The sequence below is a fragment of the Panthera pardus genome, unplaced genomic scaffold (assembly GCF_024362965.1).
Source record: "Panthera pardus isolate Hobbes unplaced genomic scaffold, ASM2436296v1 HiC_scaffold_18, whole genome shotgun sequence".
Taxonomy (NCBI): domain Eukaryota; kingdom Metazoa; phylum Chordata; class Mammalia; order Carnivora; family Felidae; genus Panthera; species Panthera pardus.
The window spans coordinates 15,934,672-15,959,571 of record NW_026526743.1 but is presented as its reverse complement, the minus strand read 5'-3'; the positions used below and the strand labels follow the sequence as shown (position 1 = coordinate 15,959,571).

Below are 24,900 nucleotides of genomic sequence, written 5' to 3'. Positions count from 1 at the left end.
GCAGCACTGGGAGTTAGGGAGGGGCCTTCACATCCCATCTGGTGCCGGGTGGAGTCTCAGTCAGTGGAGGGTCAACAGCCCAGGGGCTGACCCTGGACCCTCGAGAAGGGTCATCATTTAAGAATGTCTCTTAGGCAGCCCCGCAGGAGACCCACATGTGGATGTGGTCAGCTGTAGCTTCCGGCTCTCTCACTTGTGCTGAATTTCGGCAATTTCTCATTTCCTTTAGGAAACAGAATGAGTCTGGAGAGAAGTATGAATAATCATGATGACACGCTTGGCAGTAGGAACATTGGGAACCTTGCCCTGAAGCTCAGGGTTGGTGTCACTGTTGCCGAGGTCTTGAGCAGTGTGGACCAGGGAAAAGGGGACTCCTTGAGCCTCATGGCCTGGGTTCAAGTTCCAACACCACCATTTAACAGCCAGATGACCTTGGGAAAGTCACTTAACCTTTTTTGCCTCAGTTTCCTCATCTGTAAAATGATGATGATATCTGCCTCATAGGATTGTAAGGATTAAATTAGAGAATATCTGTAAAATGTTTTAAATGGCCTCTTCTGTAGTAGTTGCTCAGTTAATGCGGACTGTGGCAGTTACTGTTATGGTCAGGCACAGTTAGGATTGAGAACTGCTGGTCTGTAGTAGGGGTCAGGTGGAAGCAGAAATTGGAGGAGAGGAGCAGGGAAGGCTCCTTTCTCCCCACGTCTGTAGTTTGAGGAAATAGGCTTAATTTTGCCATTTGAAAATATTATTTTTCACTTGATGTTTAAAAGTCTCACAGAAAAGCACAGGTAGGAGACTTTAAAGGGGGGAAAAATCTCTCTTTCCATATTTCTTCTATACACACACTGTTCACACTAGAAAAAAAGACTGGAAGGAAGTAAACCAACATCTTTACAGTGGTTATCCCTTGGTGGGAAGATGATGGGTAACTTTATATTCTTCTTTGCACTTTCTTTATTTTCCAAGGTTTTTTTTATATGCATATATAAGCATATATTGCTTTCATAAGCAGAAAAAATATGTTAAAGGTAAGGAATCATGTGAGCTGTGGTTTCTGGGAAGGTTGGGTAGAATTCTCCCGGGATGTAGCAGGCTGTTTAATGTTTGTGTCCCAAGAAGCCTGTGTTCCAGAGTTCCTTGATGAGGGATACACTCCAGCTCTGTAACATTTCTACTCAAAAAGTTCTTAGTGTCAGAGCCGACTCATTATATGTCCCTCTACCTGTCCAGCCCTGCTTTAGATAGATAGTCACACTCTCTCCTATCCTTCTCTTGAGATGAAAGAACTCCAGTTCTTTTGTGGCTTTGACCTTGAGAAGGAGCCTCATTTTCAAAGTGGGCGTAACAGTAGTAAGTCCCTCATGGGGTGTCGTGCCTCTCAGTTCACTGCCATGTGCATACAGGTGCTTACATGGTAGCTAAAGTTATGAATCACCAAATCGAGAACAAACCAGTTGACTTCTTTATTCAGGAAGCATGGATTAAAGACCTGTTCTGGGCCAGGTACCAGTGAGCAAGGCAGACACAGCCCACCTCTCCACAGAGAGAGGGAGAAACACACAGCCACCCTGATGAGTCCTGTGTCCTAAATGTTCAGGATAGGATTTTTTGGAGCCAAAGAATAGGGGCTTCCCAGAGGCTCCCCAGAGAAGTGAAGTTTAAGTAACATATTCCAGGTGCAAATGGAAAAAATGAATTTGGTGGACATCTCTAGATAAGCTTCGCTTCTGAATGTTTCCAGCTGCGGGCAGGGAGCTCCAGATGGGCGTTGCTATGGAAGCATCTTCCAGTTCTCGCTTCCTGACGGAGTTTATTTCCGAGTTTCCCGTGCCCATGCCAGTTCCCAGCTGTAAATACAGACATGGTGGGGGTCCCTTCTTCCTGCAGTCTCAGAGCTGTGCAGAGAGCGGATGTGGCTGGAAGCCAGCCTGGGAGCCTCCTCCCGACAGTTAGTTGTGGAACCTGCCGTGTGGTGGCTTCTCTTCCATCCAGCCTCTTTTCTCTTTTCTTTGTCCTCTCGTGGGACTGTGCCAGCATGCCCCAGCCTGTGTTTTGAAACTTTAGACCCCAGCTTGTATTTGATGGAGAAATGAGCTCATGAGGGCTTCCTCCGCCACCCAGCTACCGGAGAAGTTGAGTCCAATCTCTTTTCATTCCGATCCCCCACTGAGGCTAGATTTGCGACCCTCCTGACAGAAACTGGGCTGGCTGTCCTTTGGGGACTGTTTATGAAGAAAGGGCTTGCTGACCTGAACAAAGAAACAGCAAACAAGATGGGGGAGGGGTGTAGCTAATTGAGACCTTTCAGTTACCCTTCAGTGCTTTAGAATAATAATTGCTAATGTGTGGAGAATTTACAATGCATGAGGTATTCTTTAAATCATTTCTAATCCTCTTAACAACCCAATGAAGTGTTTATCATTACTATCCCCATTTAACAGCTGGGGAAGCTGTGGCAGGGGCAAGTTAAGTCATTGGCCAAATTGCTGTTACTGCTCTTAGAGCACCTTAAGGCCTGTCATCTTTGCGGCTCAGGCAAAAAAAGGAGGATTTAACCAGAGCGTGCTGGATGGTCCAGAAAAATGAAAGCGAAGCCTCAGGAAGGATTGTGTACTAGTCAGTTACTTGGTTGCAAGTAACAGAAACACCATAAACCCAAGGGAAAGGATTGGCTCGGGCAACTGGAAAGTCCAGAGGTGGGGTCACCTTCTGGGCTGGTTGGGCCAGGAGCTCAGGGCCATCACAGTGACCCACTTTCTTTCTGTCCTTCCATTCTTCCCTCTGATAATTGGGTCATCCTCAAACTTGGCTGCCCTGGAGGTTGCAGACTAGCTGTCCCACTGGTCCAGGTTTAAGACTATTCCTGGCTGGAGAGAGAGGGAAGGTATCTGCCTCCAGTCACAGTGCAAGACATCAGAGCTCCTCTCTGATTGGACTACCACAGGTCCCGTGACCTTCCCTGAACCAATCACTGGGCAGGGTGGAATCACCAACGGACTGGTTGCTCCCACCCAGAAACTCCTAGAGGAAGAACAGAATGGGTGCTGGGAAGTGGCCAGCCTGTGGATTGGAACCAGAACACGAATGTCACTATCAGCATTCTTTCCCCATGGCTTCCCTCTGCCTGTGTCTGCTGTATTCATTCTCTTATATTAGTGTGACTGTCTGTCTGTCTCTCTCTCTGTCTGCCTTTCCTTCTAATGGCTGGGAAACCTGGTTATCCACAGACCAAGTTATACACCTTGCAGTACAGGCTCCTGCAGAGAATAACCCTGTATTCTCTCAGCCCAAGCCCAAAACAACCCAACAAATAGAAAATATCTCCCTTTCGACTCATTAATCAGGACCAGGAAGGGCTTCTCAAGACAGGCCCCGCTGAGGTCAGGCACTCTCCTTGGGCTAATCAGCTGTAGGCAGGGAGGGGTCATTGTTCACTCTGTCCTCTTGTGGGTACCTACTGTGTCCCCTTCCCAGGTCCTCTGGGCTGGGAGTTATTAAGCAAGACCCTGAGAACAGTGATTAAGCTGTACCTTTTTACTATACGAATACTAAAACTTCATTTCACTCCTGGGCCACTAGAGGATGAGGGGTGTCCCATGCAGTGTCCATGTTTCCAAAGCAGTACCCTGTAGAAAGGCCAGCCCAGCATGCCATGATCCCTGCCTGCCTCCTGCCCCTAGCCTCGTCCTGTGGGTCCCTCTGCATCTGCCAGCCAGCCACCTGGCCTGCTTTCAGTTCCTTCAATGCATGGCATTTGTTCCCTGCCCCTGGGATGCTTCCTCTTCTCCCGGTCTTCCCCCGCCCCTTCCGATTCTGGCCTGCCCTGCTGACTCTTCTTTCAGATCTCTCCTTAAACCTGACTCCCAGGGGCCTGCCCAGGCTGTGCTCCACCCTTCGTCCCTGAGCTGCTCAGCTGATGTATTCGGGCCTGTCATCCTCTCAATGATAGCAGCTCTGTGAAGGCAGGGACTACACCTATTTTGTTAAATAAAGGTGTAACACCTTCCACCAGATACATATCTTACTGAATCTTGCTGAGGAAATGAACAAAATTATAATAGTAATGTAATAAAAGCAGTAGTGATGGCGAGCAGTGGCTACTTCATAATAGGTATACTGCTAAGCACTTTTACGTACAAAGCTTTTTTTTTTTTAAGTTTATTTTGAGAGAGAGAGAGAGAGACAGGGTGAGTGTTTGCATGCAAGTGGGGGAGGGGCAGAGAGAAAGGGAGAGAGAGAAAATCCCAAGCAGGCTCCACTGCCAGTGCAGAGCCCAATGCAGGGCCTGAACCCACGAAATCATGAGATCGTGACCTGAGCCAAAATCAAGAGTCGAATGTTCAACCGACTGAACCACTCAGGTGCCCCTACATACAAAGCTTTTAAATGATTGCTCCCATTTAACAAATATAATAATGACAGTAGTTACTTATCAAGTAGTGAGTGCCAGCCATTATTCTAAGTCCCTTACCTGTGTCATCTCCTTGAATCCTAATGGCAGCCCTCTGAGGCCACATTGCTCTCATCCCGACTTCACGGCTGAGGTGCGTAGTAAACATAGTTTACATAAGTTGTTGGGCTTTAGTCCTTTTTCCTTTTTCTTCTTCTTTTATTTTAAGTATATGTGCTGCACAGTCCTTTTTCCTTCCTGGCGTGGGGAGGAAAAGCAGGAAGAGGGCGAGAGAGGTAGGAGGGCTTTGAATACTGGCGTGAGAATACTTGCCGGGAGGTGACGTGTTTGCCACACTGCCCCTGGCAGCATCTGTAGAAGTAGGAAGTGCCTGTTAGACGCAGAAAGGTTATTTGACATAAAAAGGTATTTGTGCGTAAGGCTTGTCTAGTGTTGGGCAGAGAGAAGATGGGACCATCACTTTGGAGGGGACTTTGGCAGGACCTGTCATTGTGACCCCCACACGTGCCTGTCCTCTGTCCCAGCAGTTCCATTTTAGGACTTTTGCCTATAGGCATTTCCAAGTGTGGGAAGTGATCTGTGTCCAAGGCAGCTCATTACAGCACCAATTGTCAGCAAAGATGGGAGCTGTCCCTCCATGTCCATCCGTAGGGGACTGGGTGAATTCAGTTGTCTGTACAGTGGAATGCAGAGGCAACCAAGGGGGACCACAGTCCTGAGAGGGAGTACCTTCCCTGTCTGCGGTACACCATCAAGTATGAAAAAGGAAAGAAAAAGGAATGTCTTCTAATAGTGATTCTTATATCAGAATCTGAGGGAAGAGCATAGGTTTTATGAAGGTGCCAGTCCTGGTCAGCCCTCGAGCACTTTTTAAAAAAATTTTTTTAATGTTTATTTATTTTTGAGAGAGAGAGAGAGAGAGACAGAGCGTGAGCAGGGGAGGGACAGAGAGAGGGAGACACAGAATCTGAAGCAGGCTCCAAGCTCGAGCTCTCAGCATAGAGCTCAACGTGGGACTCAAACTCGTGAACTGTGAGATCATGACCTGAGCCTAAGTCGAACACTTAACCGACTGAGCCACGCAGGAGCCTCTCAAGCACTCTTAACTCTCAGACTAGATCCTTCAGGTTTCTAAATTTTTTTTTTTTCAACGTTTTTTATTTATTTTTGGGACAGAGAGAGACAGAGCATGAATGGGGGAGGGGCAGAGAGAGAGGGAGACACAGAATCGGAAACAGGCTCCAGGCTCCGAGCCATCAGCCCAGAGCCTGATGCGGGGCTCGAACTCACGGACCGCGCGAGATCGTGACCTGGCTGAAGTCGGACGCTTAACCGACTGCGCCACCCAGGCGCCCCAATCCTTCAGGTTTCTACAGCGGGTGCTGTGTTCCTGGCTCTGTGTGTGTATATATTTTATATACAGACAGATGTATCCAAAATTGTAATATACGTATGCATGTGCTTATTTCATTACTTGATTCAGGTCTCTGCTTGAATGGCTGGGATACTGCCTCAGGCCTTCCCGAGCACCCTAAAATGGCCTAAAGTGACCCTCCTGTCATTTGCATCTCCTGTTTTATTTTTCTTTACAGCACTTACCAAGAGCCAAACCATAACTGATGTTATGTTTGCTTTTTGCGCCATTCTTAACATGTGAGCTCCTTGTTTTATTGCTATGTCTCAGCATCTAGAGCAGGGCCTGGCTCCTAGTATTTTTTAAGTGTGTGCGGAATGAATGTGAGCAAGCCTGAATAGTGACTGTTTTCCCCATGTTACGGATGTGGACCTGAAGCCCCCCAGAGGCCTTGCCATCTTTTCATGGAACAAACCGAATACCCACTGCTATTCTGACTGGAGAAGAGGCAAGAAATTTGCCCTGGACTGCCATTTATGCTTCTCCATTGACTCACATTTCCTTGAGAGAGGTGGATACAGGCCAGGGTCTCTTCCACTGGGGCCTCTGCTTGTGAAGCACGGAGAAGCGTGCATGGGTAGCTTGGATGATGATGTTCTGGGCACTTACCTCATGGAGAATAGGTAGAGGGAGAAAGAAACTTCCATTTGGAAGGCCTGCCTCCTCAGGAGGACCCTTCACTTCAGCCCTCTGCTTAATATCATCAGAGTCCAGTTTGCCCAAGGGACACCCTCAGACTTGAGAAGCTGAGAATGTCGCTTATTATTTCTTCAGTATTCCGGTTACTATGACAGCTTTGCTAACATCTTTTAGGCCTCCCTCTGTGCCAGGCACTTTGCCAGTCACTTGATACCTGTTAGCTCATTTAATCTTCCCAACAGTCCTGTCGAGGGTAGAAATTACTCCTCCTCTCCCCTCCCCTCTGTACTGATAAGGAAGCCTGGGACTCAGAAAGGTCTAGTGAGGAGTCATGGGTCACACAGGTGCTAAGAGGCAGTGCTGGGACTTGATTGTGGCTGTAGCTGACTACAGAGCTGGTGCTCTCCTGGCCACGTGGCCTTATTGCTTCTTCATCTGCTTTTGGGAATTCTCCCAGTGACCAGAAGGGAAGGGTCTGGTTTCCTATAATGGGGTATGGATTGTTAATCGTGTTGCAGAGCCCTGCTGGCCAGCACGAGGCCTTGATGGGTTGGAGGAAGCGGGTGGAGACCTTTTGCTTATTTCAGACAGACATTTGCCACACAAATGACCAAACTTCTCTTTCTCGTTGGGATTGGTTTCCATCTTGGGCAGAGGAGAGAGTTGGATAAGCGGCCAGAGGAATTCTGTCATCACCCAATCAGATCTGACCCTCCTCTGCTGATAACCCCTCCCATGGCTCCATCTTACCCAGAATAAGAGCCAAAGTCCTCACCTTGCCCAACGAGGCCCCACACAATCTGCCCCATTACCTGTGGGTCCATCTCCTCCTTCTGTTCTCCTCACTTGCCCTGTTCCAGGCACATGGGCCTCCTTTGTGCTCCACAGACACCCAGGTATGTGCCTACCTCAGGGTCCTTGTACTGGCTCTTCCTGCTACCAGGAAAGCTCTTCTCTCATACCCACGTCCTCCCTAACATCCTATACGTCTTTGTTCATATGTTACCTCCTCAGGGAGGTTCTCATCTCTCTTTTCTATTTTTCTCTGTACCACTTAACTAACCTATCTCTTACTTATTCTATTGTTCATCTTCCCCACTAGGATCATTAACTCCAGTGTTCTGTTCACCTGGATTCCTAGTGCCTAGAGCAGTGCCTGGCACCAAATGGGCACTCAGTAAACATTTCTTGAAAGCATGAATGAGCTCCCAAGTACAGAATGGTCCAATCTTGTATTATTGTGCTGGGGGAGGAAATGGGTGTGGGGGTGGTCCTGTTTCCGCTCATCAAGCCTCAATGAGCTCCTCTCGTGCCAGGCTGCAGCTCTGGGCTCCAAACGCCAAGCTAAATACATCCTAGTTCTCCAAGCTCCATTTAAGCCATGGAGGGAGGGTGTATCTGTTGGGTATAACTCAGATCCTGCACTCATGGTCTGGCTGCAGGGGAGGCTGTGAGAGCCAGTTCCTGGCCTTTGTAATATCTGATAATGGGAGGCAGGCCCGGCCTCCCACCAAGACCCATAGGTGGGAAATTCCCAAATCATAAGGAATACTATGGGCAGCCAAAATGTTTTTAATTCTTTAAACATTTTATTAAGCTCTGTGTGTAGATATATAAGCAAGGGCACATGCTGAAAGTGTGTAGCTAGATGAACTTTCACAAACTGAACACACTCATGTAACCTGCTCTAAGAACAGTATTTCTAGCCCCCAGAAGTCCCTTTCCTATTCTATCCCAGTTACTCCTCTCCTCTAGGCAAAACCACTCTCTTGATGTCTCACACCTGACTTTGAACTTTATGTAAATGCTCCTTTGTGTCTGGCCTTTCTAGTCAACATTATGTCTGTGAAAAGTCCATATCATTGCATGTAGTTAGATTTCATGCCTACTCACTGTATACAGTCACAGGGAGGCCTTACTGGCAGGAAGAAACCAGCCTTGAGAATAGCTAGAGCAAAATGTGCAAAGGCCCTGGGGTAGGAATAAGCTTGGAAGGGAAAGAAGGCCAGTGTGGTGGGAGCATTGAGCAATGGGTGAAATGGAAGGAGATGCAGTTCGAGGGATTTTTTAAGCAGAAAGCAATGTGATGTGATTCCTGTTTGATTTGATCACTCTGGCTGTGTGTGGAGAATAGAATCTAAGAAGGCAAGAGGGGACTCCAGGCCACCAGCAGGGATCTGATGGAGTTGTCCAGGTGAAAGATGAGGGTGGTAGCTTGGCTTAGAAAAGAGGAGGGGGCGCCTGGGTGGCTCAGTGGGTTAAGCGTCCGACTCTTGGTTTCAGTTTAGGTCATGATCTCACGTTTGGGGAGTTCGAGCCCTATATCAGGCTCCAAGCTGACTGTGCGGAGCCTGCTTGGGATTCTCTCTTCCTCTCTCCCTGCCCCCCCCACCCCGCCCCCGCTGCCTCTGTCTCTCTCAAAATGAATAAATAAGCTTGAAAAAAAGATACAGAAAAGAGGAGAAAAGAAATGGATTTAGGAGATATTTTTGGAAACAGTGGCAATAGAACCATTCAGTGAACTTGCCATGGAGGCCATGGAGGATGAGGGAAGGGAAGCCATAAAGGATTCTGTTGCGTGTCCGCATCAAAATTTGTTGGCTCATCCCTGCTAACAGACACTCAGGTTGTCTCCCATTTTCCTCACTTGCAGAGGCCGCTCCAGCCAACACCCACATGTACACATCCTTGCCGAGCTGGGTCTCAAAGGATCAAGGGCAAGGTCATCCAGACAGAGGGGACTGCTCGAGCAAAGGCTGGGGCTTCCCCTACACCAGTCCCAGCTCAGACTGGAGCGTAGGCTGCAGAACGGTAGCGGAGGACCTGAATCAAGTAGACTTGCTGCCTGTGTTGAGATGTTCTCCCATGCTGTCCCCAATACCCCCCCCCCCCCACCTTCCCCAGAGCTGCTTTCTCATCTGTTCCCCTCCCCTCTGCAGGTTAGTCCAGAACTTCGGCCAGCAATGCAGTAGCAGGTGTTTATATTGGAGTTGCTGCCATACGAGGGGCCCTTGCTCTCTGTGCGAGGTCAGCTTTGTTCTCCTGTCTCGTGAGTCACAGTGGGGCTTAAAGCATTGGCTGGCGAGGCCTTTGGTTTGGGGCCAGCCGTAGAGGATGCCTGGCCTGCAGGAAATGAATGAGAAGGCCTCCTGTGTGTATGAGCTTGATTCTCTTGGGTCTTCTGTCCCCCGTTCCCTCCTGTTTCTTGTCTCTGGCCTTGTTCCTGAGAGTGTGGGTTCCTCGGGCGGCAGCCACTGCAGGCCTCTCTCCCCTTTTCTGAGAGACTTTGGGCATTTGGGAGGCTCTAGGCCACTCGGCTAGAGAGGGCAGCTCAGCCAGCGTGAGTTGAAAACAGTGTGACCTGCAAGCGCCGGAGGAGACAGAGCCCCCTGCCCTTGTCTCCCTCTGCCGTCCGTGCCCGCAGGTCCCTGAAGATCTGGCTGCCACCATGGCTTGGGCTTCTTTTTTGTGCTATGGGGAAGGGCTGGCCAGACTGACGTGTCAGAATTAGCATCTCCGGGAATCTGCCTCCTACCTGCCCAAGGGCTGTAGAATAGGAGGAATTACGGATCACAAGAAGGTAACACCCGACATGTTTCAACTCATACTAGGTCAAAACAAGAAGGGGGCAGGACGGACAGCCTTGAGAAAAATACAGGGCATTAATGAGTTCAGCTAAGTACTCTCCCAGGTTGCTAGAGGACGTGTGAATCATTGCAGCCTCTTTAGAAGGCAGCCTGAAAAATATTTTTTTATTTTCGAATGAGCAGAATATGCACGTGATAAAACACCCAGATGGCACCCAGAAAGTAAGTCTCCCCCTGCCCATCCACTGTAACCTGGTTCCCCTCCCGCGAGGACACCCATTTCAGGTGTGTTCTTCCAGAGACTCCATACAAAACCAAGCGGATGCTACATACACAGCTCTACATCCTGATCTTGGAACCCCTTCCGTAATATAACTATATAATACCCATAAGTAGTCTTCAGTATAGCAGTCCTGCTCCTGAGAATCTACCCTATAGAAAAAAATGGCCCCAGTGCCAAAGGATGGTTATTACAGTATGGTTTTCAGGGGCAAACCAACCAACCCCCAGAAATAAAATAAATGCCCATTTTTCAGGGAATGATTGAGTAAAATATGGCACATCCATACTGTGGAATATTAGCTGCCAAAAAAAAACAAACAGTGGGTAAGACCCACTATTAGTTGATTTGGAGGCATTTTTGTGAGAACATTTAAGGGAAAGCAAGATTCAGAGGAGTAAATATGATATCCCATTTATGGAAATTATAATGACTAGTGTGTGTATCTGTGTTGTATTTGAGTGATGGTATCACACTCCCTTTCTCTTCCACGTCACATGGCCTTCTTAGCCCAGCGTTCTGTCTGGAAGATGTTGCGGTATCCTTAATTGTGGTCCAGACAAACTTCATACATTGGTCAATGTTAGAGATCCCTTGGGAGGGTGTTCCGGCCACAGGTGGAGAGTCCATGGTGTTGGTGAACCTTCACTTGGACCTCAGACTAGGAGAGGCTAACATGGGTGCTGCGTGAAAAGTCCCTTCTACCTGACCATGACAGGCACTTTGACCTACTTCCCTTTCTCTGTAGAATGAATAAAGCAGAGTTTGGTCCGCTGTTTGAAGCACTCATTGCTACCAGATCTGCTGCTTGTAAGAATGACACAGGGGAGGGGCATCTGGGTGGTTCAGTTGGTTAAGCATCCGACTTTGGCTCAGGTCATGATCTCACGGTTTGTGAGTTTGAGCCCCACATTAGGCTCTGTGCTGATAGCTTGGAGCCTGGAGCCTGCCTCAGATTCTGTGTCTCCCTCTCTCTCTCTGCCCCTCCCCTACTCATGCTCTGTCTCAAAAATAAATAAATGTTGAATGAATGAAAGAAAGAAAGAAAGAAAGAAAGAGAAAGAAAGAAAGAAAGAAAGAAAGAAAGAAAGAAAAGAAAGAAAGAAAGAAAGAAAGAAAGAAAGAAAGAAAGAAAGAAAAGAAGAGAAAGGAGGGAGGGAGGGAGGAAGGAAGGAAGGAAGGAAGGAAGGAAGGAAGGAAGGAAGAAAGAAAGAATGACACAGGGGAGTTAGAGAAATGGTAAAGTTGAGGCATCAGGTCCCTGGCTATGTTCCAGATGAAGCTTCTTGGGACAGGCAACACAGGTGATAATTTTCCTTGTGTCCACAACCAAGCCCACTGCACAAGAACCATGCAGTGAAATGTTTCTCACATCCCACTCTTAAACCAGATAAGTCCTACTGCTGGGGAAAGTGGACCTAGAAGGAATGTTCTGGGTGGACACATCCCCACAAGACCGTTGCATCGCACCACTCCAGGGGCACTGTTTGCCCTGTGGTTTGTGATGGCGGTGGCCCTGTAGATGTTCTCTATGAGACTTCATTCCTTCCCCTTTCCTACTTCTGGTTCCAGGATGCATTCTTCCAGGGCTCTGGTGTTTCCCTCAGAATGGGTGTGGCTGACAGTGGTTTGGGGCTAATGACCCCTTTGGGATATAACTTGTCTTCTGCTGGTCTTCACTTGCAGTGGGACTTAAAGGGAAAGGCATAAGGGTCAAATTGACCCAAATTCCTCCCCTGACTAAACCATGTTTATTCACACTGCTTTCTCTCCTTCTCCTCCCTCCCCCCTCTCCTCCTCCTCCTCCTCCTCCTCCTCCTCCTCCTCCTCCTCCTCCTTCTTCTTCTTCTTCTTCTTATGTTTATCTATCTATTTTGAGAGAGAGCACATGTGCAGACCGGGGAGGGGCAGGGAGAGAGGGAGAGAAAAATCCCAAGCAGGCTCCTCACTGTCAGTGCAGAGCCTGATGTGGGGCGTGATCCCAGAAGCCATGACGATCATGACCTGAGCCAAAACCAAGAAAGAATCAGACTCTTAACCCTCTAAACCACCCAGACGCCCCCTCCCCTTCTTGACTATATCTCTTGCTCCTCCCCACCCCCACTAAAAAGACAGAGAACACTTCTTGTCTCTGTTTTCTCTCCTACATGTTGTTGATCAGAAGTAAGAGCTCCCTTCTTTCTGGCTTACCTATTTCTCTGTGCCCCTCAGAGATGGAAGGACCTTGTTGTTACTGACTTAGAAGCTTGACCTTGCTTATGGTGTGTGTATGTATAAAAGGATGACCCTGAGGTTTCTGATTTGAGCAGATGGGTAGCTGGTGGTGTTTAGTGGACCAGTCTCTACCAGTGGATGGGAGAGAAACAGGTATGGGTAAGGATATTACGTTGATAGGTAAGGATCCGCGTGCGTATATATACGTGAAGAGAGAGAGAATTTAACATCTTTATTGAAAATACAAAAATGTGCCCCACAAAAAAAGCCAGGCAGTGATTTTGTTCATTTATTTAATTCATTTAACAGGCATTTGGTGACCTGCTGTCATTCTGTGCACAACCTGAAGCTGGCAGAAAACCACTTTGGAAAAATTCACGAGACACGTGCATCTTTCTTTTCAGCCTTACGCTCGTGGCCATCCCATCGTCAATGAGGCCTATGTGTCCTTGATTTGAAATTCACATCTTTACCAGCCTCCTTCTTTCCATTCCTCTGCCCTCGCCCTGGTCCCAGCCACTGCCTCCTCTCCTTGGGTATTACAGTGGCCACCTCATCGTTCTCCCTGCTTCTTTTAAACCCTGACCATCTCTGCACAACAGCCAGAGAAATCTTTCAGAAATGTAGATCGGAACACATCACTCTCCTGCTTCCCCTCATACTTAGAATAGAAAGCATGCGTATGACCGCGGCTCACAGGGCGCTCTGGATGTCTGCCACGTCCTGGAGCATTCCCTCTTGCACCACAACCATCTAGCCACACAGGCCTCCGGTGCATTTCCTTGAACAGCCTCCCACATTCGCCTCCATCTCCTGGGATACTTTTTTTTTTTTCCTTAACTTTCATTAGAGACTTTATTTTCAACATAGTGATTGAATCACAGTAGCCCTTTGAGTGCCTTTTAATTGAGATATAATTGACATGTCATAAAATTCACTCTTTTGAAGTACACAATTCAGTGGGTTTTGGTGTATTCACAAGGCTATGCAACCATCACCAGTATCTAATTCCAGAACATTTTCATTGGCCCCAAAAACAAAACAAAATTCATCAGCAGTCATTCTCCATCCCGCCCCCCGCCCCCATCCCCTCCTCCCAGCCCCTGGCAATCACTAATCTACTTTCTGTCTGTCTGGATTTGCCTCTTCTGGACATTTCATGTAAATGGCATCATACAATACATGGTCTTTTGCGACTGGCTTCCTTCACTCAGCATAATGTTTTCAGTGTTCATCCATGTTGTGCATGAATCAGTGCGTCATTCTTTTTATGGTTGAATAATATTCCATTGTGTAGATGCGCTGCTTTTTCTTTATCCGTTCTTCAGTTGATGGACATCCTGGAGACTCTTACTTCCACTTTTCACATGACTTCCTTCTCCTTTCTCTTCAGTTCTGGGCTAAAATTTACCCTGGTTTCCTACGTGGTACTTCTCACCATTCGTACTCATACATGTATTTGTTTGCCTGTTTGTTTATTTTCTGTCCCCTGTTCTGGACTGTAAGGTTTGTGAGAGCAGGGACTGTGCCTGCTTTTGTCTACCAGGTCTCACACCCTGGCGTGCACAGTGTCCAGCCTAGGGGAGCATTTCATAATTACTGAGTGAGTGTCTCAGGAGATCTCCTGTAGGTCTTATTTTACCTCCTCGTAGGGCAAAATGGTTGTAATCCGGTTCTGTGAGAAATTCGCTACCTAGCTTTCTGCCTGCTCTTGAGGAGAGATTGAGGGTCCTCTAAAGCATGAGGACACTTCAAATGGTGGCAGGTTTCTTGAGGGGTTTCTCTGGTGTGGAACTCTGTGGCCCATTGGCCGTCTGCCGTGTAAGACCATAATATCCTTTGAAAGTACACTCGGCTGCCAGTAGCAGAGACCAGAAATAATAATAGTTTACATTCCACGGAAGGTGGTGTCTCTGGTGATTAAAATGTCCAGAGGTTGACAGCCCTTGGCTGGTATGGCAGCTCCACAGATGTCAGGAAAAGCAGGATCCTTCTGTCTTTCTGCTTTACCGTCCCTAGCAGAAGGCTTTCATCCTAAAGGTGGCATCGTGGTCCAATATGACTCCTGGTGTCAAGCTAGAGAGTCTGAATCCAGATGGGAATTGGGCGGCGGGGTGGGGGTGGGGGGTGGTTTACAAAATTGTAGTCCACTCCATGTTTCTGGTGAGGAATTTTCCTTGAAGCCCCACAACAACTTCTGCTTACCTCTTGTTGGCCACCCCTAGCTGCAGGGCAGGTTGGGAGATCTTGCATTAGCTGAGCACTCGGAGAAGAAAGGGAAGGATGGCTACTGGGTGGGCAGCTAGCACCCAGTAGGTCTGTTTCCTGCCCACAGTACCCTGGGCCCTGGAGCCAGCTTCTCCTCCCTGGCCCGGACCTTCAAGCTTCCTTCCTTCCCTAAGGGGCCAGAATCAGAGCAGTGCCTTTCTCTGTGTGTCCAGTGGAGCAGAGAGTGGGGTTTTGAAGCTTTTCACAGACCTTCCATCCAAAAAATTCACCATGTCACCAGCAATAAGAACAATGGCAGCTCACCTTTATCGAACATTCGCTATGTAATAGGTTTTGTTCTAAATATTTTTCATAGAGGGGCGCCTGGGTGGGTCAGTTGGTTAAGCATCCAACTCTTGATTTCATCTTAGGTCATAATCCCAAGGTCGTGGGATCAAGTCCTGTATCAGGCTCTATGCTGAGCGTGGAGCCTGTTTAAGATTCTCTATCTCCCTCTCCTTCTGCCCCTTCCCTGTTTGCGTGCACGTGCAGTCTCTCTCTCTGTCTCTCTCAAAATAAAAAATAAAAACCTAAAAAATAAATAAATAAACATTTTCATAGAATAATTTATTTAGGCCTCACAACACCCCAATTATTATTTATTATCCCCATTTTATAGGTGAGCAAACTGAGGCACAGACAGGTTGAGTAATCCTAGATGTTCTTACTAATGATGTTTTTTTTTTTTCATTCTTCCCTTTCAATATATTATGAATAAGAGGATTAAAAAATAAAGACTGACCTATTTTGGTAGATTGACCACTCTTCCATCTTCCATCTGATTAGCTGAGATCTGTGGGAGTGCTTTGTGGAAAAGCACCCGGCAGTCAACCACATTGACGAGCTGTCTTTATGGAGTGCAGGAAGGGGCTTAACTGTTGGCACATCTAGCAAATGGCTGGTGACAGGAGGAAAAAGGACCCACAAGCTCTGCAAGATTTCGCCAGCCTGGGAGCCTGGGGCCAGCAGACCCCAGTGCAGTTGTGCCAGCGGGCTGGGCTTGGCCCTTAAAATCACAGTCTCCCCGACTGCTCTTACAAGTCCATAGGGAGAAAGAAGGCAGCTTGCAGTTCAAGTCCCCCGAGAATTAATTCAGACACCACGTCATCCCTGGATGCCTGTGACCAGTCACGCTTAGTGGAAATCTGATTCCCAAAGTTCATCTCTGAGTCCTTTTGAGACACTTTCAAATCCGTGTTCGTGGCCGCTCGCACTCTCCACAGCCCGTGGCAGCCAGATCCTGGCTGAGGCAAGATGTCTTAGTTAGGCGTGCATTTGGCCGCAAGTATCGGCCTGAAACAGGCAGCATTGTCATTTCAGTACATAAGATGCCGTGTGTCAAGTAACATCTGGAGGGAGAAGATGTGGCTCAATGGTGTGGCAGAGGGCATGGTCAACGCCAGCGCTCCTCTGGCTCTCTTACCCCCTCGTGGCCACAGATGGCTGCCGGACCCACTTTCCCAGGGGGCCAGGGCACCCAGAGAATTCAGTCCTTCTGTTCTGGCAGAGTAGTGTTCTGGAGACAAGTGGGACCCTCTCAAATCCGAGTAGCATCACACCTGCATTCCAAGCTAGTGAAGGGACAGAGACTGTGAATGAGTCTTTTTAAAACTTTTTTTTATTTTTGAGAGAGAGACAGAAAGGGCAAGTGGGGGAGGAGCAGAGAGAGAGAGAGAATCCCAAGCAGTCTCCGCACTGTCAGTGCGAAGCCCAGTGTGGGGCTCGAACTCACGAACTGCGAGATCACGACCTGAGCTGAAACCAAGAGTCAGACGCTTAGCCGCCTGAGCCACCCAGACGCCCCTGAATGCGTCTTTTTGTGAGACGGACACTCTCCTAGAATTCCTGAATGAGACATCTTCACTTACACCAACATGAAGATACGCTCCTGTGTTCTCTTCCAGACACACTTGTATTTTGATCCATCTGAAGTCGATGTCTGGATGTGGAGTCAGATGTGTTTCGGGGCTCAGCCCATACTCTTAACTGCTGTGTTTGGGAAGTGGCATTGTTGGCAGTTCTGGAGCCGGATCAACTAGGTTCAGATCCCGGTGGATTTGTGCCATCTACTTGCTGTGTGATCTTGGGCAAGTTACCTCTCTGTACCTCAGTTTGCTGGTCGGTTAGAAATGGGGATGCTAGCAGACCCTCTTCACAGGGTTGTTCTAAGGGTCAAACGAGTTGATAGTTAACTGAAAACAGTGCTGGCATGTAGTCAAATCAAAGCAAAAACCTCATGCTTTAAACCAGAGTGAGAATTTGCAAGGCCACATGGGTCTGGGAACTCGGCAGGGAATCCCAGTCAGTGGGGGAGTGAAGTGTGTCACTGAGGTTACCGTCTCTTCCTCTTTACAAGAAATTGCCAGCCGCGGTCTCAAAATGTCTGTTCCTGTGTATGCTCCCACCCGCGGTGACTGAGAGTTCCCCTTAGCCTGTAACTTCAATAGCATTCGGTGGTGTCAGAGTCTGACATTTTGGCCAGTCGGCTGTGCGTGAAGTGGTCACACGTTGCTGCCTTCCCTCAGCAGTTTCTCTGCAGAGGCCTGTCTTGAGCCACTCTACCGCGGAGTTACTTAGGCTAGGCTGGAGGTAGGACAGTGAAGTCCCCAGAGCCCTATGTCATGATGCTTATCCTCTGTGGGGGACAGGAAATGAGGATGTACGACCCTGGAAGTCAGTGACCCGCCCTAGTCATATCTGTGGACTGAATCAATCAATGAAAGAACTAGTGCTAAGTCGTTAGTGTGTTATTAATAGAATATAGGTCCTAAGAGAAAGCATGATTAATTGCAAGATGATCTCAGCGGCTGCCATACAGTGTAGCAGTTGAGGGCCTAGATTTTCCCAAGGCAAAGTCTTTTCTTCGCACAGCAGCTTTTCTTTGTTGGCAGGTGGGTAGAGACAGTTGAATGAACAGATATTTTCCTAAGTCCCTATTCCAAAGGTGGGATGAGGATGGGCATAATGGGAATCTTCTCTAAATGAAAGATGATTGAACCTCTTTATTAATAGGTGGGTAGGTCCCTGTGGCCCCAATGTGAAGCTCTGGTAAAGTCTAGAAAGGAGAAGGGAGCTTGTAGCAAAAGCCCCCAGTGAGCTGGGTTCTCCTTTACCTTAAGTCTTAGTGCCTAGATCAGCCACTTGCACAGCGAGCTGCGCGGAGGAGAAAGGTCTGGCTGCCCCCATGAGCACTTGGTCAGGAGGAGTGCGTGTGCCCCGGGCGATCTTAGAGGGTGGATGAACACTGGCCAGGGTTGTGTGTCCTGCTCTAAGACAGAGAGCACCAGAGGAAGCCACCATCTCTGGGCACAGGGAGAGAAAAGAGCCTCGTCCTAGCCTTTGGGGCTAGTAATCCTGCCCACTGGAAGGGCAGGTGCCAGATTACGGGTCGTAATCTCTGACCCGTCAGATCAGCCACCACTTCTTGACCTGGTCTGCAGGGAGGACCAAGCCAAGGGGAGTGGAGAGGTGTAAGCGGATGATTCTTTCCGTACGAGCTGAGATCAAAATCTAAGGGAAGAATAGAAATGTGAGGCCCAGAAGTACAGGAGCAGAAAGGCCCGGGTGCTCGGGCTGCTTTGGGATCAGAGAGCAGCACCCTGGCTGGTTGCCCCTGCAGAAGCACCTCACGCAGAGCCATGGCAATAATGCCTGCTTCATTAAGATGTCAGTGAGGATCAAAACCAAGGTCAGTAACATGTTAATACTTTGAAATGTGATAGAAGAGATCGGCTTTCCATATGTTACTGTGGAATGGTAGAACTTCTGTCGGACACTTCCCTGAAAGCCCAATTTTTAAAGCAGAAAAAAAGTGGAGCTGCTGTGTTGCTAAATGGGGGCATGGGGTTCCGCAGCCTCACCCGCTGCCTCCCCTTACCCTCTGCAGTCTCGCCTGAGGACCGTACCTCTGGACCCTCTAGAGAGGCCTGGCTCTGCCTCCCCCTGGGCCCAAACAAGCCACATAAGCGTTCTGAACCTCAGTCTCCTTATCCATCAAGTGGACAGTTCAAACTGGATCAGAGTGTTCTTCACCCAGTTCCTATGGACAGCAGCTTCAGAGCCCTTTAGCATTTTTGAAACACAATATTTTGTGGGGGTATTTTTTTCCCCCTCTTTCTGGAGAGACATGACATAGTTTTGTTTTGTCAGCTTCTTAGAAAAGATCGTGTTCACCGAAACATGAAGGAATGCTGTATTGATTTCTGAGGTCCCTTCCGGTTCCATCAGTCAGTGATTTCTGTTGTAAATGACAGAATCTTCCCAGCTCAAACTGGCTTAAACTGCACAAGGAAGTTAATGGCTTTGGGACCTGAAAGTCCCAGAGCTGGCCTGACTGGAGCCAACACTCAGGTATTCTTGTCAGGAAGCTATCCTTCTCCGCTTCTGGGTTCTGCCTCTGTCAGCTTTGACTTCTTTCTCCGGTACCCCCCCCCTCCCCCGACCTCCCAGGTGGCAGAGAGGCCTTCAGCAGCCCCTACCTTCCTTCCATCCCATCCCTTTCCCCCCAGTAATTCCAGCAAACTTTCCAGGGCCTACTCTGATTGGCCCTGCTTAGATCATGTGTCCCTCCCAGAGCCAATTGCTGTGGCTGAGGGGAGGAACCAGTCAGACTGTGAGTCAGGCCAGGCTATCCCCTCACCCCAGCTTCTGTCATCTAGGATTCTGTTTCTTGGTATAAACCCTGGGAAGCGAGACGCGTGGCCCCGCGACCAGGTGGGCTGTTGCTCTGGCGGGTGTGCTGGGATTGATGAGGCAAGTCCAAGGGCCTCTTCCCTTCCCAGGTGGTGTGAAGAGGGGCTCTGGGAGGTCTGGGGTCCTGGCTGAATTGCTGACCCTGTAGCCCACCTTTGCTGCCATTTCCACAACCCCTCAGCATCGTCCTCTCTGCTGTGACCCCTCCCATGTGTGAGGGACCCCACACTGGTGGATATGACAGCTCCCTCCAGTCAGAGAGATGTGGCACCACCACAAGTCACTGCTGATGTGACTTTAAAGAGCCATATACATCACTCTAGAGAAAGGAAGGAGGAAGAATGAGAGTGGCAGAAAAGCAATTTCCGCTGTATTTTAAAAGGCAGCTATTAAAATTTTACAGGAGCTTTATTGCAGGGGCTTTCTGATCATCCCAGGAATTTTTTTTTAATGGAAAGTCTGGTGATAAAGGAAATGTTCTGGGTGCTTCTGGTTCCCTCATGCCCTGTCAAGCATCTTGAAAACCACAGTTGTCAGGGCTTCATAGACCAGCTTGGGGGAAAGCCAACTACCCAAGAGACTATTTCTGAGTTTTTAAAGAGTGTGTGTTTTTCTGTATTTGCTGTTTCTATGTATAGTAACTCTGTCTAATTTCATTTTGTGCTTTCCTAAATGCCTTGGTAGTGAGCTATGGGAATTGTCAAGAACTGCACTCAACTCTGCCCTTCTGTGTAATTGAGTCATTTGGTTTTGTGAACAAATGGAAATTCAGGTCAACCTGCTTAAGTGTAAAAAGAAGCATTTGCACTTACTTCCTGGGACATTGTGCACTGAATAGCTTCAGGTGTGGCTAGATCCAGAGCCTCACATGAGGTTGCCAGGACCCTGTTTCCTTGTACCTCGTGGCTCTGTATTCTTTTGTGTTGGTTTTGTTGTCAGATAGGCTCTGAAGCCGCTCTGTATATATATCCAACCAGCTAAGCAGTGCCCCAAGAGAAATAAACCCATCTCTTTCCCTATAGTCCCAGGATATGTCCTGAGACTGCTTTTATTGAACCTAATCACCATGGCTTCAATGCCAGGGCCACTCCGAGCCATCTCTGAGGCAAGGAGCAGGAAAGAGGAGGTTAGTGGCTTTGTTGGCCAGACCTGGATTGTATGGCTAGCCCTCCAGGACCCCTTCCCATACAGTGTTCACAAGGATCTGAATCTGCCCCACACTTCCCGGTTATTACCTTCCCTAGGAATCTGCTCTGCCTTTTCCCTATTGGGATTCTTAATCCTGGGTCCATAGACCCTTGAAGGGTCCTTGGATAGAATTTAGAGGATCGCAAAGTTGGCTGAGAAAAAGGTTACATCTTTATTCCCTCTGCCATCTGGAATTTAGCATTTCCTTTTCTTCAGAATGAGAGCCAAAGCTACAGTTGTATTGCAGTACCTGTGACTTTGTCACCACTAGAAATTAAAAATATTTCCATATCACATTACGATTATTGCAGATATTGCAAAATATCACTTACACTCATCTGTTTCTAAATTACTATGGTTATTGGACACACCATTAGGATCTTATAATTTAAAGCATTCATAAAGAAGCACGAATATTACTGTATCTCAGATTAGGTTTTATTTTACAGATACTTTGATATCTTAATATAATTGGTTTCCTTTATAGCCTTGGGTATTGTATCTTGTTGACTTAAAAACATGATTCTGAGAAGGAGTCCACACTCGTCTTTGGCAGGCTGCCCACAGGGCTGTCTGGCATGAGAAAAGTTAAGAACCCCTTTGGGTTTCTCCAGGAACCTCTAGGAGCAAGATTATTGAAGATATCCTGATTCCTAGATTCTGGAGAGCTGGCTAGCTACTCGCTAGGTTTCCTTCCTGAGAGCTGGCTGGAGTTTGAGCTCAGCCTTGGTGTTTGAGTAGCGTTTGGGCATCGTGCTATTGGGGAAAGGGAGGCATTATCTGCCTGTAGTTAGCTCTCTCTTCATTGACCGCCATGGCCACTGGCTTAGCCACATGATCAGGAGTAGGTGAGTAGGCTCTGGAGCCAGGCTTCCTGGGTTCATCCCATCTGTAATATACTTTTGACTGGCCAGGCAGCTTCAGCTAGCGAGTTGTTTTTTTTTTTTTTAATCCATTCTGTGCCTCAGTTTCCTTTTCTATACCATGAATGTAATCATAAACGTCTATTTCTTAGGGTTATTGAGAGAGTGAAATGAGTTAGCACATGTCTGCTAGGACATGGCCTGGCACAGGGGGAGTGAGAGTCATTATTTAATGGCCATTCCTTATAGGAAGGTTCTGGATTATCCTCTCAGATCTCATCTCCCTGACTTGGTAAACCTGGCGTAAACAGAAACATGAGGGTGAACAATACAGACAGTGGAGACATTCATTCATCCATAAAATATCTATTCAAATGTGAACAACCATACTAAATATTCAAAAACATAAATTAATAATATACAGTTTTCATGATATAGCCATTCAAATATGAACAACCATACTAAGTATTTTAAAACATAAATTAATACTATAAAGTTACAAGTCAGGACAAGCGCTATTTATCTCTGCCACTTCTCTATTCAAAATTGTCTGAAGGAAATATCCTTATAATGGCCTTCCATCTGCCGCTATCACCTCCCTGCCCTCGTCTCCGACCACTCGCCCCCTCACTCACCCTGTGCCAGGCACATGGGCCCCTTGCTCCTCCTAAAATTCTCCATATACATACCCTGCCTCAGGTCCTTTGCACTGGCCATTCCCATGGCCTGGAATGCTCTTGCACAGAAAGTCACACAGCCTGTGGTCCTCCTGAATTAAGGTGTCTGTTCTGTGGCCACTCTTGCAAACAGCAGGCCCATCATTCTCCTCAGCCTGCTTAGTTTCCATCAAGACTGCTGACTACTCCCTGACTCCGCATCATGTATTTGTTTTATTGTCTTCCTCCTTTACTGGAATGTCTTCTCTCTGAGGACAGCAGTGTTGTCCTGGTCACTGGTGTTCCCTTGGTGCCTAGCACAGAGCAGGTGTTCAGTAAACATTTGTTGAGGGGGTGAATTTGTAAATGACAGAAACTGCGGCAGGAAGACTCAGACTGGCCAAAGACATAACCTTGTGTTGTTCTTCTCCACAGATGCACGGTCTTTGACATTGGCTCTCGTGGGACCCTCGAGGGACAATAGTGCCCAGAACACACTGAGGGTGAGTACAGTGTGGCTGTTTGCTTAAATTTTATAACTAGTCCACATAGGTCTCTATTATCTTTAAAAATTACTTGAAAAAGTATTGAGGGGAAAATGAAAGTCTCCTTCACTGTCCTATGCATCACCTGCAAGTCTAACACCTTCCCTGAGAGCTAATTACGTCAGCAGTCAGGTGGGTGTCATGACAGACCTCTTCCCGCGAATAGTCCTACTTAACGCACATGCGCACTTACATACTTCGCAGCACAAAGAGAAGAGAAGTCATGCTGTATGTGGGTGCTTCCACAGTGTGTTTCCACACCATCCCTAGCAGCAGAGTATCTCGGAGATCTTTGTTCGTGGCACACATCTGTGTATCACACTCTTTTTTAATTCAATTTTTTAAATTTACACAGAATAAAATTCACTCTCTGGCATAGAGTTCTCTGAGCGTAAGCAATTGCAATGTTTGTGTAACTGCCCACCACCATCAAGAGACAGACTGGCCCCCTCACCCACCCTGTGTGGATGTGCTGTTCCTCTGTAGGCTGAAGATACAGCGTAGGTACTGACACAGAATTAAAACATGTACATATGGCAAATACCTGTGATATAAAGATTTTGAATATGTTATAATTAGGTTTATGGGGACTTTGCTAGTGAACATCCTGTTCTGTGTCTTTGGCATAGGCAAAGCGATGGCACTCAGTTGCCAGTGGGGCATTCCAAAATGAGGGCGCCAACCTTTGTTGGCAGGATGCCATGCGGGTGCTTGGGAGTGAGGGCGCTGTCTGATCCTCGAAGCACCAAATGCCCTTAATGGTATGGCAAGTGGAGAACAGAAGATTCTGACGTCCAGACTCTGCCCGGTTTGTGTAACCATGATGTTGGCTAAGTTGCAGGGACCAGCGGGTTGACCCTTGGGAACCGAGTGAATCTAGACAGCAGCTTCTCTTCTTGGCTGCTTATTGGGTCTCTTCACCTTCCTTCATCCTGGCCCAAGGCTCTGCCCAGGTACCTGGAGCGTGTTCATGGAACAGTCTCAAGGGGCTGCATTTCCATCAAAGGATGCTTCTCAGCACAATTTCTTTATTAGCTCTTTTATTTTGAAGGAATTTTAGACCCCAGAAAAGTTACACCAAGCGTGCAGAAAGCTCACGTACCTACCCTTCACCCAGCATCCCCTAATGTCACCATCTTAGGCAGCCTTGGCACAGCTACCAAAACCAGGAAATGAGCACTGGTCCAGTACTGTGAACTAAGAGAGTTGAGTCAAGTTTTGCTAGTTTTCCACCGATGTCCTTTTCTTTTCTTTAAAAAAAATTTTTTTAAGGTTTATTTATTTTTGAGAGAGAGAGCAGGGGAGGAGCAGAGAGACAGGGAGACACAGAATCTGAAGCAGGCTCCAGGCTCTGAGCTGTCAGCACCGAGCCTGACGCAGGGCTCGAACCCATGAGCTGTGTGATCATGACCTGAGCCAAAGTCAGATGCTTAACTGACTGAGCCACCCAGGTGCCCCCTTGATGGCCCTTTTCTGTTCCAAGGTCCTATCCAGTATGCCACACTGTGTTTACTCGTCCTGTCTCCTTATTCTCATCCAGTCTGTAATGGTTCCTCAGTCTTTCTTTGTGCTTCATGACCATGCCAATAAATATGCCTTTGATCACCTACTGTTGTGTTCTAGGTACTGGGGATTCAGGAGTGAACAAAGCAGAATCCTTTCCCTGTGGGAACTGACATGCTACTGGAGAATAGAACAACAGACAGACAAGTGAATGTAGGAGAAGTCCGTAAGACAGGAATGGGGCTGCCTAGGAGGAACAGGAGTGATTTTAGGCGAGGTAATCCGGGAAGGCCTCTCTGAGGAAGCCCTGAATAAGAATAAGGCTCCCAACCTAATTCATCCACCAGCCAGCAGGAGATCTAAATAAATTATTTCACTTCGAAACAGGGTTTCAGGAATTGCAGCAACAGGACACTGTTTCCTCTCGGTGGGGCAGCCCCTTCTTAGCTGTCGCCTTTTGTTGCCCTGTAAAAATGCAAAGCATTGCCAGATCCTCTGACATTTTTTTTTCCTGATAGACAGCAAAAATGAAGAATTCTTGCTAGTCCAATAAACCCAAATTATGCTACATCAGATAACTTTTAGTGATTTGTGGATGAACATATTTTGTTTACCTTGTATTTGTTTATTATTATTA

At 47.6% G+C, this 24,900-nt stretch overlaps 1 protein-coding gene and 1 long non-coding RNA gene across 6 annotated transcripts in view; one reads left to right on the top strand and one right to left on the bottom strand.

Annotated features, from left to right (window-relative positions):
• SIPA1L3 (signal induced proliferation associated 1 like 3) overlaps positions 1-24,900 on the top strand; it is a 237,412-nt gene that overhangs the window by 70,822 nt on the left and 141,690 nt on the right. For all 5 annotated transcript variants that reach the window (XM_019432064.2, XM_019432058.2, XM_019432059.2 and 2 more), the window contains one exon: positions 22,651-22,718. The gene's annotated coding sequence lies outside the window, so the exon portion shown is untranslated. The remainder of the gene's footprint in view (positions 1-22,650; positions 22,719-24,900) is intronic.
• On the bottom strand, positions 584-4,855 carry LOC109256592 (uncharacterized). Its single transcript, XR_002075716.2, has 2 exons — positions 4,475-4,855; positions 584-2,252 (listed from the first exon to the last, which is right to left on the bottom strand). It is a non-coding gene; the product is annotated as an uncharacterized LOC109256592 (long non-coding RNA).